This window comes from Diabrotica undecimpunctata, chromosome 1 (genome assembly GCF_040954645.1).
Source record: "Diabrotica undecimpunctata isolate CICGRU chromosome 1, icDiaUnde3, whole genome shotgun sequence".
In the NCBI taxonomy this organism is placed as follows: domain Eukaryota; kingdom Metazoa; phylum Arthropoda; class Insecta; order Coleoptera; family Chrysomelidae; genus Diabrotica; species Diabrotica undecimpunctata.
Window position 1 is genome coordinate 127,098,373 of NC_092803.1, and position 17,765 is coordinate 127,116,137.

At 31.0% G+C, this 17,765-nt stretch overlaps 1 protein-coding gene across 2 annotated transcripts in view; it reads left to right on the forward strand.

Moving 5' to 3' along the window:
* igl (IQ calmodulin-binding domain containing protein igloo) overlaps window positions 1-17,765 on the forward strand; it is an 838,464-nt gene that overhangs the window by 34,189 nt on the left and 786,510 nt on the right. Inside the window, exon 1 of one of the 2 annotated variants that reach the window (XM_072519536.1) lies at window positions 12,236-12,496. The exons of the other annotated variant lie outside the window; for it this stretch is intronic. The gene's annotated coding sequence lies outside the window, so the exon portion shown is untranslated. Of the gene's footprint in view, window positions 1-12,235; window positions 12,497-17,765 lie in introns of those variants that run through there. 2 annotated transcript variants of the gene reach the window in all.

Here is a 17,765-nt window from a genome sequence, read left to right on the forward strand (position 1 = left end):
CCTCAAAGCATTAGGTATACAACAAGTGATATAAAGAAATCTTAATCTGTGATTTAGTATACAAAATAATTTACGTAAATACCCGAAGTCCTATTCAGATGATTCAATTTTTCCCATTCATGAAACATTGCCACATCATAATAATTATATCTTCCCGTATCCACTGCTGAACATAGATTTCTGCATCATATCTTGGTTTCCACTCCAGTATCCGCTTCATCTATCTTTTGTGAACCATTCTAGTCATGTGGCCTTCCTAGTTAAATAGCATTGTTGTTATGCTGTCTTTAGCATCAAACACTCCTGATCTACGTCATTTAAGCCCGTAGACCAACACTGGTAACGCACATTGATTAACAGTTTTTCTTTTCACAAGGAAACTAAGTTCCTGTAGTTGGCTGTATACCATATATTAAAATTTTTTTAATAAAATCCTTTATAAAAAGGTATATAAAAACCCAGTCGGGCTATGTTAAATAGACAAAACGTTTTCGGAATAAGTATTCCATTATCAGTGTCAGGTTAATACATGAATGTAGCCACTAAATATGGGGGTAAAAACCCTTTAAAAATTACTAAATGAAATTTAGTTTACATTATGTCTTGTTTAAAATTAAGATGGTAAAATTACCGATGGATTGGTAACATGGCGACATATGACTCTACATTAAGTTGCAAGTCCTGAGACGGTTTGTCTACGAGGACTTTATTAAAGCAACTTTGTTGCTTTGTTGCATAATCAAAGAGAGGAAAATACAATACTTGGGTCATGTGTTGAGAGGTAAAAGATATGAATTACTCCAAATTATATTGGAAGGTAACGTATATTATATATAAATTAGTCTTAGTAATATTAAAACAGCTACTTTACTGACTTGGAAAACCTCCGATAATTTTTATGACATACATTACTTTCATCATGGCTTTTGAGAATCCTGTGAGTACTGCCACAACCTTAACAGAAGCGGCAGCTTCTCTGAAAGTCACATCCTCGGTTCTTGGTCTTTTCCCTTTGCGTTGGCTTTCGGGCGGTGTGCTTCCGTCTGCCTTGGCCTTTCGGCCTTCTGAGTTTGTTTTTGTTTTGTCATGGCCTCTAATGGCTTTGACAGCAACTCCTTTGCCCTTGCACCAGCCTTGGTAAAATTATCCTTGGTCACAGCTCTTTTGACTTGTTTCACCAGCTTACTGATTTTAGCTTTAGAGGTGCCAGACAGCTTTGCAGCGTTAATCTCTTCGTCTGTCATGAGACCAATATCTTCTAACGCTGTTACTTTGACAGACTTAGTGGTTTCCTTCCTTTCAGTATGTGAGGCTTCTTTAGAACTTCCTGGCCTTTCGGCGTTTGGCTTCAGACCTGTCAGCCTTGGCAGCTCTTTGGGCCTGAGTTTTTTCTTGTTTATTTCGCTTGTCCATATTTGGAACCGTTTGCGGTAGCTGGATTTAGTTTCAACAGGGCCATGTCGTAAAGAGTGCAATCAAAGTTTACACCTCTAATCATTGTTAGAGTTGGGAGTACCCAGCGGTCTTTGGACGAATTTAAGAAGTGCAGAGTTCTAGGACTCGCAAAAACCCGTTCCCTTGGATCTAGTCCTTTTCCGCTCGGCTTTACGCTAATTATAAAAGGAACACATCCCCCATGTTTCACTAATAAGCAGAATATCGATTGTTTTATTGTTTAAAATTGTATATGCATTTATTTGACATAATAGATCTAGCATTCCACTGACTTATGTTTAAAAAATGTTGTACAGCCATTCGGAGCTATCATTATTTATTGTTTCTAGAATATGTTGCAAACCAGTAATTATTGTCTTATCGTCTAACATTTTTATATGTACTCGTATCTTCTATTGAACGAATATTTTTTAAAATATATTAATTATAACATTTGTTACACTTTTTGTTAATTGGTTTTTATTTTTTAGATTGTGATAATTAGGTTTATGTGAGTTAGCCGGTAAAGGTTGGGTAGGTCCAAATGTAAAAGGGAAAAAAGACATTTTTTTGCTTCTAAAAAAGTAGTTCTTTTTCAATTATTATACTTTTAATCTTTTCTTTTTTTTCATAAAAAGCGAAACTTTTTCGATATCGTCAAATGAACAATATTTTTACAATGTATGCAATATATACCTTTATCATAAGTATGATTATTAGTTTTAGTTTGAATACACTGAATACATAACTCCTGGGAACTTTTTAAGACGTCCAAATTTCAAACATTTATAGTGTTACGATAAATTCTGACCCAAAACTGTAAATATATTATGACTAATTCTTTTCTGTTGTAGTTATTTGAGAGTGCCGCGATCTCTCATCGAAGACCCCAGACTGGTTTTTGTCCTGCTTGGAAGTTTCGAAGAGTCGTGGAGATGACTCATCATAGGCCTTTCGCCGAAATAGCAGTCTATTCGGTGGGTTTCTAGAAACAGCTGTTTTCATATATAATAACGGATTTTTCATTGAGGGAAACAGTTAATTTTGAAGATTCGCGCCGCGTGTAAATTGTATCGTTCGTATAGATAAATTATGTATTATTAGTGGTTTAATAAATTGATATAAATTATCGTGTGTTTTAATAAATTAAAATAAGAACAATATAATAAATTAGTAAAGAATTAATAAATAAAATAGAATAAATTATAAATTAATTAAAACATAACAATATCATTGAACAACCTTACCAATAAATGGTTCGATCGAGAAATAAACTCTGTTAAAATCTATATAGTTGGGTAGAATATTATCATCAAAAGTAACAACTATATTTCTTCTTCTATTTCCATATAGTAAATTTTATCTTCTCTTTATACCCTACGCTTTGTTCTATAAATATGTATATCTTCAGACGTGAATTTAACGTTTTCTATGAGATAATTGATATCATATTAAGTATCTACATCTCTAACTAAGCCTTAAATTTCTAACAAATGGTTTGTTTTGTAAGCTCTTAAATTTTGATTTTTTAGTAATTCATTTTTATTAAGATTATTAGCTTCTAATCGTGATGATATAGTAAAATCTTGATATGATTTCCACCGATACTTTTTATTTCTTAAATGTTTCTTAGTTTCAAAATTTTAAATATTATATGGTCTATTTTATGGGAGATAGTCTACCTAAGTTTTTGCTCCCAATTTTTTCAATATATACCCAGATATTATCTAAATTGTACTTATCTGAGACCAGACTAGCACTACTATTTATATCACTTATTATATTCCATCGCACAATTTTTATTGCTCACATCAATAAAGTAATCTTTCTTCTTAGCCTTACGTCCTTACTGAGCTTTCAACCATCAGTACGGAAAAACAATTTAGTTTGTTTGTTTACAAATTTATAAAGGTATTAAATTTATTATGCACTAAGTTATTAATTTCACAAGTTATTAAACTACTATAAAATTAATTTTTTCGGGAGCTATTTTAGATTCGACTGTATTTGAGGTTTATTAATGTTAAACTGAGACAAACAAATTGAACTTGGCAAAAAATAAGGCGTGAGTTTGCATAAACTTCTAACAGTTATCATAAAATTGAGAATGTTTAATCACAATCACAACAAATGTTAAAACACTCACTAAAAGGACAATCTGATGTCTGTTTGATAAAGGAATAATGAGTCGTATAGTAAAACAAAGTGTTACATGTTACATATGCAGCTCAAAACAAATATTTTTACCTTGTTAACAGATTGTTTAAACAATTTATAGTATTTTTATTGCTCACTGGATGTCATTATCACTGGAGTAAGAAAGAAAGTTTTATTCAAGGAACATGTATTTGGAAATAAAAAGAATAAACTATTCATTTCAATGATAATTATCCCTCACTATAAGCCAGTAGAATCAGATTTTAAAATAAATCCATTAATACAACTAATAAACCAACGATATTGCAAATTTAGAGTTTTTCAAAAAATATGAGTAATAATGAGCAAATGGTTAGGTACTACAATCGTCATTATTTCAAGCAATAAATTAGGGAGAAGCCAATAAGATTTGCATTCAAACAATGGATAATGTAATATGCAAAAACGGGATACTGTTATAATAATAATAATAAATGATACCTCCTAATTACAAGGCCTGGAAGCAGCTGTTATAATAAAGAACATAACACTTTTTGAAAATTGTTCAAATTTCAGAAATAAAAACTTAAAAAAATATATAACGGCCACAGGAACAGCTTGATTAAATCGTCTAAACAAGTATCCTATAAAACCAGATATTAAATTTAACAATGAATTTGATGTAAATAAATTATTTTAAGTAATATGGGAAGATAACATAAAATTTAAGTTTCCTAATTTACAACCTAATGTATCTAGATAGTCCAAATGTGAAAAAAAAAAACGAATTAAACAATAAATTCCTAACAATAAACAACAATGCGAATCAAAGCTGAATAGATATAAATACTTTATCTTGATATAAACTAAACAAACTAACTGTACAAATAACATGACTAATAAAAGAATTATACTGGAAAAGTATATTATGTAAAAGCATATTTTTTTGTCGTGACATTATTTGTCTCGAGTTTGAACATAAATTGATGTAAATTCCTAAAATAACATTACGTACTTTCAGTGTGCAAACATTTTCAAGAATTTTTGTCTTTGGACAAATGAGTTATAAATTTTCAAAATCGTGCATCTGCATATCAAAGTTTTGAAAAATGATGTATAATTAAAAAAATATTTAAATATTTCTTTGAAGCGGAACCGCTAAATTTTGGATTTTTTTTTATTTATTTCGAAAAATATGTGTCTCGACAGCTAATGGTCATTGACACAGGTACAATTTACATTCATGTTTACATGGTTAATACTTTACATTGGGTACAAATTAGTTACAATACATTTTTTATAATACATTTTGTTAGTATGTCTTTTAGGTTGTTACCAAGATTGTATTTTCTTCTGGCCGTTAGGTAGTGTTGACAGTCAAGAAGTACATGTGTTACGGAAGTCGTGCTGTTGCAGTATTGGCACAAAATCTGATTACTGGAATTCATTAGGTGTCCATGTGTAAGGCGTGTGTGCCCTATTCTCAATTTTCGAATGATAGATTTGTCCTTTCTTTTCATTGGTGGGAGCTGGTGGTAGAAAATGTTTGGTTGTAGAACGCTTAACTTGGTATTGCTTCTTTTCCAATGATCATTCCAAAAGTACATTATTTTATGTTTGAATATTCTTTTTAAATGTGATGATGTTTGAATGTCTGTTGTTACGTTAAGAGAACATGCTTGTTTTGCTGCTTGATCGGCTTTTTCGTTACCTGAAATACCAACGTGTGATGGAACCCACAATATCGTTACTGTAATTCCATTAGTTTGAAGGCGATTACATATACTCTGGATTTCTTGAACTATTGGGTGGATAGAATGTACGTTTCTTATGGACTTCATGGAGGACAGAGAGTCCGTACAGATTGCTATAGTTTTATCATCGTTGAGTGGAGTTTTCACCGCTTGAAGTATTCCATATAGTTCAGCAGTATAAATACTGCAATTGCTGGAGAGTCGAAACAAGTTGACGGTGGTTGTAGTCGTTGTAACAGCACAGCCAACAACTTCTTCAGTCTTAGATGCATCTGAGTAAAGGATCTTATCGAAGTTGCATTGATGTAGTATTTCATAGAATCTTTGTTTGATAACGGAAGGTGATATTTCATTCTTATTATATTTGGATAATTCGATATTGAAATTTGGAAGTTTATATATCCATGGAGGAGTTTGAGGGACCGTGAAAGGGCTGGTCGACAATAGATTGATATCTAAATAAGGAATTAACATCTGTATAGTGGACGGTACCATTCTAGGATTATTAGTAACTGGTAATTGTCTATTACAGATGAGGTTTCTTGTGGGATTTGTGGGATTTGCTGAAACTCTAGTGAAATAGAGCAGTAGAAGTTGTTGTCGTTTTAGATGAAGCGAGGGTTCGAAACATTCTACATGAATGCTTTCCACCGGACTGGATCGGAATGTTCCTAAACAGAGTCGAAGGGAAGTATTTTGGACTACATTTAGTGAACGTAGTAGTGAGTTACTTGATGACATGTAGAGAACACTACCATAGTCAAGTTTGGAGCGAATAAGAGCTCGATATATTTTTAGTAGCGTTTTCTCATCGGCTCCCCAACTATAATGAGCTAGTGATTTAAGAAGATTCATTCTTTGAAGGCAGCTACCCTTAAGTTCTCGAATGTGTGTTCTCCAGGAAAGTTTTTTATCGAAAATAATGCCAAGAAGCTTTATTTGATCTACTACTTGGAGAAAATTTCCATTCAGAGTAATGGTTGGAGATTGCGTGTTTTGTCTTCTGGTAAAATGAATAACTTTGGATTTGGATGGGGAGAAGTTAAGGCCGGATTGACTGGCCCAGTTGTTTATTTTACTTAGCGTGTTTTGTAGTAAAGTATTTGTGCTGGATGGGACCTTTCCATGACAGAATAATATTATGTCGTCAGCATATATTCCGTATTGTACAGGGTCGTTTATGAATGAACTAATATCGTTAATACTAAGGAGAAATAGTGTGCTGCTTTGGACAGACCCTTGTGGGACACCGTTTGTGGTTGTGTGCTGTGAGGAAGTTTTGCCATTAGTAATTACTTTAAAGGATCGCTCTGTGAGAAAATTTTGTATAAACGAATATATATTACCGGATAACTTGTTCTGGTTTAGTTTGTTTAGTATTACAGAAATCGGTATGGAGTCAAAAGCGCTTTCGATGTCAAGGGAGATTGCAATGACTTCATTTTTGTTAGATAGCGCAGTCGCAATGCAATTGTTGATTGCAGAAGTATAAGATTGTCCACGGTGCATCGATTTGGTCTGAAGCCTGATTGAAATTTTGGAATTAAAATGAAAAGTTCAGTGAAAAATAAATGTTTAGGATCCCAAGCAGGGAAAATTATTTTTAATAAGTTTACTACGGAAGAAGCTAATTCAGAAAAAAATACAACTGCGTGTGGCTAATTTAATAGGTAATTCATTTAATAATAAATTAAACATAATGCATCATTATAAACGGTAAATAAACATGTAATATTATTGAATTAATAATTACTTTATTGACTAATATTTTTATCTCTTAGTACCTAGCTATAAATGATACTTTTATTTAAATTAAAATATTTTCAAACTTCAGTCTATAAAATATTACATACTATTTGTGGGCGTGGGCTTAAAATAAGTTCAAATAATAAATTAAGGAAGGCCGAGAAATAGAAAATGGTAGTTCAACTAATATTAAGTTCTCTTTGTCTAAAAAAAATAAAGAGTAGGGACACCCGAACAATTATTTTCACAGATGAGACCTTCTTGCATTTGTATGAAGTAAAGGAATACCATTGGAGTGATAGCAGTTGTAGCTGTCTGAGAAATCCAGTCTCCAAAGGACAAAGGTTAATTTTTGTTACTGCTGGTAGTGAGAATGAATTAGTTAAGGATTCGTATTTAAGGTGAATATCCCAATCTAAATCCGGTGATTAAAACGACGATATAAACATCGAGAATTACCAGAAGTGGCTTCCAATTGTAAAATTTTTTTTAAATCCATTAATTTTTTAATTTTTAATTTTTTTTCCTTCAACATACTACTGATATTTTATTGTGTCCATGAGCTTTAAAATCCTTTTTTTATCGCATTTTGCTAACTCGTGAAAGCGTAACACGATTTCTGTCGTAGCTTAAGACATTGAAATTTTGTAGAACAGTTCACTCTTTTACACCGACGGAGGGTACGTTCTAAAGCGTCCAATTAGCCACACTAACTTTCTGTAATACATTTTAGGGCCGCTTTTTAAATAAGTATATTTAGATACACTTTTGTCTTCTCCAAGAAGTGCAAAAATGTATGCCCTCTATTGGTAAGGGTAAATCACGAGGAATATGGGAGACTATTAAACATTGTGTAACAACAACAACGACAGGTTATGATGGTAAACGTTTCGTAATTGTTCACGCTGGTTCACGCAAAGGATTTGTTTCGGGAGCAAATTTATTGTTTTGTTTAAAATCTAACGCAGCTGATTATCATGAAGCAATGAACAACGAACTTTTTACTAAGTGAATAAAAACACAATTAATACCTAATTGAGAAGAGCCATCATTGGTTGTAATGGATACTGCTTCTTACCACAGTGTCCTTTTAAATAAACAACCTTCAACCACTTCAAGCAAAGATGAAATTATTAGTTGGTTGATAACAAACAATATTAAATATGACCCACATTTTTCTAAAGCTGAATTGCTACAAATAGCCAAAAATAACAGAAAAGAAAATATATTATGTGATTGACGAGTTGCTCCGAGAATATGGTCATGAGGTATTGAGACTACCTCCTTATCACTGTGAATTTAACGCAGTAGAATTAATTTGGGCAAATTGCAAGTCGAATTACAATAAGTATATTGGTATAGATGGGCATGGGCATTGTGATACTGCTGTTTTAAATATGTGGAATAAGGCACTGGAACAATGTAATGCAGATATTTGGGAGAAATGTGTCAGACATACTAATGAAGTTATCAAAAAATGGTATATCCGAGAAAAGAGTATGATGAATGTTGACATTCAACCAATTATAATAAATCCTGGTGATAGCTCAGATTCAGACAGTGACGAGAATTAAAATACATGAGTTTCTATTCCGGTTGGCATTCTGTTGGCACTTTATTCTTATATAGTTACCCAATCTTTTATTTTAGTCTTGTTTGAAGACATGTTTGGTATTTTCTCTAAGAATATGCTATGGTATGGAGCGTTATCTATTATAATTATTAGGAATAGTTCAGACAATTTTTTTAATAATTGATTTTCAAACCACGATAAAAAATTTGCTTAATTTATTTCTTCATGGTAGTACATTATAGCCGATTTAGAGGAAAATATAGTCTGTGCACCCTTAATGAAGTTATTTTCACTACCAGCATGAAAAATAATATATCTCCAAAACAAAATTATTTCAACACCTTGTTTCCTTCACCTTCAAGTTTTCAATATAATTACGGATATATGTTATGGTGAACATAAATATATATTACGGTTTTCCATCAGTTTTAATAGATTTTACACATATTTTATTCTCATCTTGCCATAAGCGACATATAGATCTATATGTCAAGTTTTATCTATAAAAACAAACTTGTACAGTTCTTCATGTTTATATTTTTTATATAATCTCAAAGATTCTGCTCTCTTCACAGCAATATGAGATTGTTCCATCAGTCCTCGCCGTGGATCATCTTTTAGCCATTTAAAACCAATGTCTTTCAGTACGATATTGAGTGACATACGATAACCACTAAACAGATCTTTTTCCTTCAATTGAATCCATAAATGGGTCGTTTATCAAAACGTTTATCGTTTATCAAAACGTTTTAATCGTGTGTGTTTTAAAATGTGTGTTTGTAAGAATATATAAAGCGATATGTCTCTATCGGTCCAACAGACCGAGGTCACCAGTCATATTATGTATACTTCTTACGTCACCGCTGGAGGGTTAAATGACGTTATGGAATTATTTGATCAGTTGTTTTGGTACATTTCATGTTGGAGAATGGAAATAAATTTGTGATACAGTCGTTTCAATTGGGGAAAAAATAACACTTTTTCCGTATGAAGTAAGGTTTTACCTTTCTATTCCTTTTGTTTTGTTTGGTTTCGTTTAAATTCAAAATCATCCACAACATTTGCGTTAAATATTGTCTAAAATAATTATATTTAATATATATTGTTTTCGTAATATTCACATTATAACAAAATTTTTGACGCGACAACAACGCATTCGGAACCAGCATGACTACAAGCCTATTCTAACTTTCTCATGAAACTTCTTGTTCTATTTACGCACAGATGACCATGCACTTCACGGTTGTCGTACTGTAATTTATACAAAAGCTGCCCAAATTTGTTTGTAGAATCTTTCAAATAATATATAAGTTGTTTTTAAAGTGATCACTTTAGAAACACAACTCAAAATAATAGAAAGAAAACAGTTACAAAGTGAAAGGGACATTGACCCACAAACCAATCGGGCACTCAATAAAGACATCGAAAGCTGTGAGAAGAGATATTAGGAAATTTAAACATGAAAAAATCGTACAGACTAGAGCGTAGAGCGTAGATCGTAGAGCAAAACAGGAGCATGAAGGTAATCAGAAAAAAAATGGCGACAAGCAGAAAAGAAATTTTCCAGCTTAGAAATAAAGAGGGTGAAGGGACAACAGACAGACAGAAAATACTTGAAATAGTCGAAGAATTCTACACTATATTATACACAAACCAAATTAACAATAGCGTATATGAAGACGGTAGACAAAAGGTTCAAAACCAGCGATTTGAGGACATTCCAGATATTACTCAAGATGAGATACAATATGCACTCAAAAAAATGAAAAACAACAAGGCGCCAGGAGATGATGGAATAGTTACAGAAGCTATAAAACTTGGCGGAACCTCTCTTCTGAAAAAAATACGAGACCTCTCCAATCTTTGCTTGTATAGTCAAAAAACTCCTATAGCTTGGAATAACTCCATTACAATTCTTCTGCATAAAAAGGGTGACAACATGAACCTAGAGAATTACAGGCCAATTTCTCTACTCAACCATTTATACAAACTGTACACCAGAATAATAATCAATCGATTGGAAGCAAAATTTGAGCTATATCAGCCAAGAGAACAGGCTGGTTTTCGCCCCAACTACGGTACAAATTATACACCTACAGTGCATAAAAGTCTTGATTGAAAAATCAATTGAATACAATAGACCTCTAGGTCTAACTTTTATAGACTTCCATAAAGCGTTTGATACTATCGAACTACCCGCACTTCTAAAGGCATTGGAAGAGTGTCCAATTGATCATAGGTACACCAATATTATAGAAAATATATACAGAAATGCTACAACAACTATAAATCTGCACGGTCCTACCAATAAGATACATATCAGGAGCGGTATTCGACAGGGAGATACTATGTCGCCTAAGTTGTTCATTGCTGTACTTGAACATGCTTTGAAGTCACTGGAATGGGAAAGTAAAGGAATAAATATTGATGGTGAGATACTTAGACATCTACGATTTGCAGATAATATTGTTCTGATTTCAGATGACCTAAAGGCTGCCAGTGATATATTGAATGAATTCAGCGGTGCAGCACGTAAAGTAGGTCTAAATATTAACTACCAAAAGACAAAAATGATGACTAATTTAGTTCCGAGCCATCCTTTTAGGGTAGAAGACGTCGAAATTAAAATTGTGGACAGCTACATATACCTTGGACATACATTAAAAATTAGCAGATATAATCAAACTGCTGAGCTGCTAAGAAGAATAACACTGGGATGGGCAATATATGGAAGACTGCGTGATATTTTTAAAGGTGATATACCTATTAGCTTAAAAAGAAGAGCCTTTAATCAGTGTGTCCTGCCTGTCCTTACATATGGCGCAGAGACACTTACCCTAACAAGGACATCCACACGAAAACTACAAGTGACGTAACGTAGAATGGAAAGATCATTGTTAGGCATAACGTTGCGAGATAGGGTAAGAAACGAAGAAATCCGTAGAAAAAGTGATGTAGAAGACATTATAAAACACATAGTCAAAATTAAATGGAGGTGGGCAAGACACGTCGCTAGAATGAAGGATAACAGGTGGACCAAAAAAATCTTGGAGTGGAGACCGAGAGCGGATAGACGAAACCCGGGAAGACCCGAGGTTTCTCGAAGAGACCTATGTTCAGCAGTGGACGACTATGGGCTGATGATGATGATGATGATGATAATGATGAATATATAAGTTGATAGCGACTTCCAGTTTAAAAGAAAGTGATAGCTAGCTGTAAATATTTTAGAAATGTTGACATGCAAAACAGCTACAGATCTGCGAAAGTGCAAATTTTTTTATTGTAAATTCGATTATTTTCAGAGATAAGTTTACGTGAAAATACCCTGTATATAACAGTGCAAAAATGTGCATATTTTTATACCATAGTCTATTTTTAAAGCTGAATACAAATAAAACCCGAAAAATTAAATTGTTCTTCTATCCACATTGCAAACAACTCGCCAGACAAATTTTAGACTGTTGCTCTACCGGCCTAATGTGAGACGCCAAAGCGCAAACTCTAATAGAATGTTTTGAATTGAACAAGGCAGGAAACAGGGAGGAACACCCCTTGTATGCTATCAACAAGGGTGCGTAATATTCTTTTGGTCTTACGCCGGGAAAGCGACTGATTTTCCACTACGGGAATACGGCGGATTTCCCTGGATTGACGACCGGTAAAGAAAATTAAAGTGAGTGTCGCGAATGTACCGAAAATATTTTGAAAATTTCGTGTCTGTGTTTTGTTAGCGGCAGTTAAAAGTTGTTTATATCGTCGTACAGGGTGAAACTAAGAAAGGAAATTTTTTTTATTTGAAAATAATTTCACGAGGTCGCTTTTTGTGTAATTAAATAATTTTTACAAATAGGTATAATAAATCTTGGTATTCCTAATAATACTAAATTTTTATATTTTCATTAACTATTTACTATATATAAATATATATTCTTTTGGATTTTTTTTAGTTTAATAACGTATTTGTATATTTAATTTTTGATACATTAATTATGGATTTATTCTAACTGTTGGTATTTCCAATTACTCATTAAGATTCCATAAGATAAATAGCCTTAAAATCAATTGTTTCCATACAAATATGTATCCGCTGCATTATTTTTGTTTTGTATAAGAAGGCTCTGTCTGTTCTTCAATAATTTCAATGTTTGTATTTATATGCTTTTTGTGGTCGTTCTACCGATTGCTAACTTTTAGAAAACAGATCTGTTGCTATGTATCCAAAGCAGATTTTTTTGCCAAACTAGTTTTAGTCAAATTCTTTTTGATAAAGGCAAACTACAAAGTTTATAACACGTTAATTATTGAAGATTTTGTTCCTTTTTCTGTTTCTTTCATTTTTAATTAAACATCTGGTTCGTTTATTATTTATTTAATTTTTAATTAAAGTCCCTTTTCTTACCAATACTCTCTATTTCTTTGTTAGTAGTTTCGGGTTTTGTTTTGGAAGTCTTTCTTTTAGACACTTCTATGTCTGTATTCTTAGCATTAACTTATGTTTTGGAAAGCTGTTTCTTTAAGTGGTGTTGTCTTTCATGTTTTCCAATTGTTCGTGAGATTGCCACTCTATTTCATTTAAAATGGTATAAAGTGTAAACATTTAGGTGTATAGCACTTAACTGAAACGTCCTATCACTTTTTTAATCCACTTGTTTTTTTTTTTTATCTTTAAATATCATTTTAGGGATATTTTGTGATTTTGCCTTATAATTTTATCAATATTTACTTTTGTAAGGTTCATAAGAGAACACAAGAAGTATATATACCGATTGTGGCAAATGAAGCGAAATCGACGAATATTTCGCAAAATTTACATTTAATCAAAAAACTGAAAAACACCTGTTCAATTTTTTCGATCTCATGTTAATTTCGTGGAATATTCGACCGTCCCGTTTCTTTTGGAATACCCGGGGTATATATATATATATATATATATATATATATATATATATATATATATATATATATATATATATATGTATATACTATATAGGTATATATATATAGATACTATATAGGTATATATATATATATATATATATATATATTGTTATGATGTGTTTTTTTTGTTTGAATTATGAGCAATGAGTATTTTTAATAATATAGGGTTTTTATCGCGGTTCTCAAAGAATTAGTTTGTAAGTACTTTTTTAAATTATCTTTATTATAACTATTATGAAACACACATATATATCTAACCTAGCCAATGTAAATTTAAAATAAACTATCTTTAAATTGATACTGTTACAAAACTAATTAAATTCTATAGACAATCTAAATTTTAAACAAACTATCTTCAAAATTGAAATTGTTATGACACTAACTAAATTATATTAACAAAATTTTGTACCTTTCTTTCACTGAATGCCTAAATGAACTGTTTTCCACTATATATATTCTAATCACCACTGAAAGTCTTCGTACTTCGGTTATCCTTGTTTTTTGTGAAATTACTTTTTTCAATTATCAGCTTCTACCAATTTAAGATATATTTTTCTTCACCAGCATCTATACACCACCAACCAAACCAGCAAACAGCATTTATATTTATTCTTCTTTTCAATATACCAATATCCAATTATTATAAGTTGATTTATACTAATCTCCAACCATAATATAATTTAATTTCTTCCAATATACCTTTTTTTATCTTCAATAATTATTTGTGTATAATTATAAATGTGCATTAAATTATATGCATAATTTTTAATCTTCATTTAACTCACTATATTAAACTATTGGACTATTTGTACTTGATTCACTGACTCTAACTAACTTTCATAATAAACTGCTTGACTTCTGACTAAAAAACTTAAAAACTGCCAAAAACTGCCATCTTGAATCCAAATCACGGGTATTTATATCTTTTGGACATTCTAGAACCATCTCGTAAGATATCATGTTCTATTCAGTTCTATTTAATACATGTCTGAATTTTCTGGAACAAACCATTTCGCAAACATGGCCATCTCCGGAGATCCAGAGAATTCCATTCTTTTCTATTAATAATTTTGTTTACATTTAGGCTTTTCAGATCAGAATATATAATTAAATTAGTAACTTAACATTCTAATTTAATAAAATACACATTTCAAACAATATATTATTATAACCCACTTATATTCGTAAATATTCTTAAACGTCACTTCAGAGTATAAATATCTGTCAATCTCCGAGAGTATTTTTGGTTGCCTAAGCACATGGCTCACTTATATATATTTACAATATTAAAATACAACTTTTTACAATTATTATATGCTAATTTATTAAAAATGCCCTCACATAAATATATTTTTATTAAATTCTCTAGTATATAACTTATTTAAAACAACCAAATATCTAATATTATGTAGTATATAACTTATAAATTATTTTCTATAAACCCTAATCGTCACAATACCCCAAAATAATATTTAAAATAAATAATTTACTTATTATTTTTTTAAATATTAATTTTCTCATACCTTATTAAATTTAATAAATCAAATTTTTTTTTTATTTAAAATGTGTTAAATACATCCCTGTTCGCTGTCTATATCAAAGCAGAGAACAACGGATCACAGTTCGGCTATTCTATGGTCAAACTGTCATGTCAAATGGAGAATGGATTTTATCAGAGAATAAAATATAACCTTAATTAAAAATGTAATGGATATTGTGTTCTGTTTATTTATAGACAAAATCTAGGAATTATTTCCATTCAAAATAACTTTCATCAATATAAATTGGTAAGTTTTTCCACTTTATTATATTAGAAAGACATTTTTATAGCAATTCTAGTATCGAATTTGTGTCTAACCCCAAATTATGATTTTTAGGGTACAAATTAATTTCCATATATACAAAATTCAACAAGTATGATGTCAAATTGATTCTAAATAATGAAATCTACCATCTACCATTTAACAAATCAAGTCTATTGAATAAAATGGATATATCAGTAAGTTATTATTGTTATTATATTTGTGTTAAAGGTATAGAAATCATTATTCAATCTCTTCATGATATTGAAAAATGTCGTTGATATGAAATATGCCTCTTAGTCTGTTCTCTGCATCTATTAACACATAACTATTTAGTCCATTCTGATTTTCAATTGTATATGGACCTTCAAACATTGGTTGTAATTTCTTACAACGATTTTCTTTAACATTACTTTTTCTAAGTGAACGAATTAACACTTGGTCTCCTTTTTGAAATGTGATTGGTTTTTTTATATTTCGATTTTGTCTTCTGATATATTTTTCAGCTTTCCTCCTAATTCGGTTATTCACTTTCTGCATTACCTGTTCTAACATATCCTGATTATATTCACTAATCCACTTTCTGTTTCCTATATGGCCAAACATTAAATATTCTGGTACTTCCTCTGTATTCAAATTATGTGTATTATTTAAAAAATATTCTACTTGTGGTATATGTTGCTGCCAAGTTTCATGTTGGTTTTGGCACAGTATCCTTAAATATTTTATAACTTCTTTAATATATCTTTCTGCAGGATTTGCCTGAGGATGTCTGATACTTGTAAAATGAATGTTGATTCCCTTTTTTTCACAAAATGCCCGAAATTTTTGGTTGTTAAAATATGTAGCATTATCTATTATGCAATTTCTAAATGGTCCTATTTCTTCGAAAAATTGATTAATATATAATTTTAATGTTTTAACATTTGTTCTAGAGCAGGGATATAGTTTAATAAATTTTGTATATAAATCAACTATCACTAGTATATGCTTTTTTCCTGTTGGACTGAGAACTAAATTTGAAATAAAATCCATGGAAACTGTATTTAGTTTTTCATATACAACATTAGATTTATATGTGTTCTGGTTTTTGAAATTCTTTTCTTTGTTTAGTTGACATATTGGGCATTGGGTAGTAATTTCTTTTGCTATACTTATGTCATTCTTTGCAAAATAATTGTCCCTAAATAGCATCCATAGCTTTCTTGAACCAATATGCATATAATTGTTATGTAAATTTTTCAATATTTTCTTTGCTAAAGTTCTAGTTATTACATATACTTCTATGCCATTTATTATTTTATAATATACCCCATCTTTCCTAAGGACTTTTTGTTTTTCACTCAAATTGATCTGATCTCTTATAATTTCTTCTTTAGAATATAATCCAGTACTTTCTACTAATTGATTTAATCCAATTTTTATTGTTCGCTGCCCTTTTTGTGATGTATTTTCTAACCTTGATAAAGCATCTGCCACTATATTGGATTTTCCAGAAATGTATTTGATTTCAAAGCAGTATTCACTAAGTATTAGACTCCACCGATGTATTCTACTGTTTCCATATTTGTTATTTAATATAGACGTTAAAGCTTGGTGATCTGTTTCTATTGTAAATTGATTACCCAACAAATAAAATCTTAATTTTGTGACACAGTGTATTATACTTGCTAGTTCTAATTCTGAAACTGAGTAACCCTTTTCATGTGGCTTTGTGATTCTTGAAATGAATTGTATTGGGTATTCGACCCCATCATGTATTTGTAATAATACCCCTGATAATCTCTCTATTGATGCATCTGTTCTTAATATGAATGGCTGTGTGTAGTCAGGATAGTATATTTTCAAATTTGACAGAAAAATGTTTTTAATCTCTTGGAATGCTAGTTCTCTTCTCTGATCCCATCTCCATTTTACACCTTTTCTCAGTAGTTCAAGTAATGGAATTTCTTTTATACTTAGATCTGGTATCATCCTTTTATAATAATTAATTATTCCAATAAATCCTCTTAAAGTTCTTAAATTGTGTGGTGTTTTATATTCCTGAATGACTTGTGTCCGTTCTGGATCCATTTCGATTCCCTTAGTGTTAAGTTTATAACCTAGATATATGACTTCTTTTTGAAAAAATGTACATTTTTCTTGATTTATTTTTAGTCCCACTTTGTCTAATCTATTTATTATAATTTTTAGGTGTTTCTCATGATCTTCAGCCGTTTTAGAAAAAATTAATATATCATCAATGTAGTGAATTACAAAATGTTCATATTGATCCAAAATATCATGAAGACATCTACATAGAGCACTGCAAGATGATTGAAGTCCAAATGGTACTACTTTGAATTGATATACTACTCCATCTATCTGAAATCCTGTATA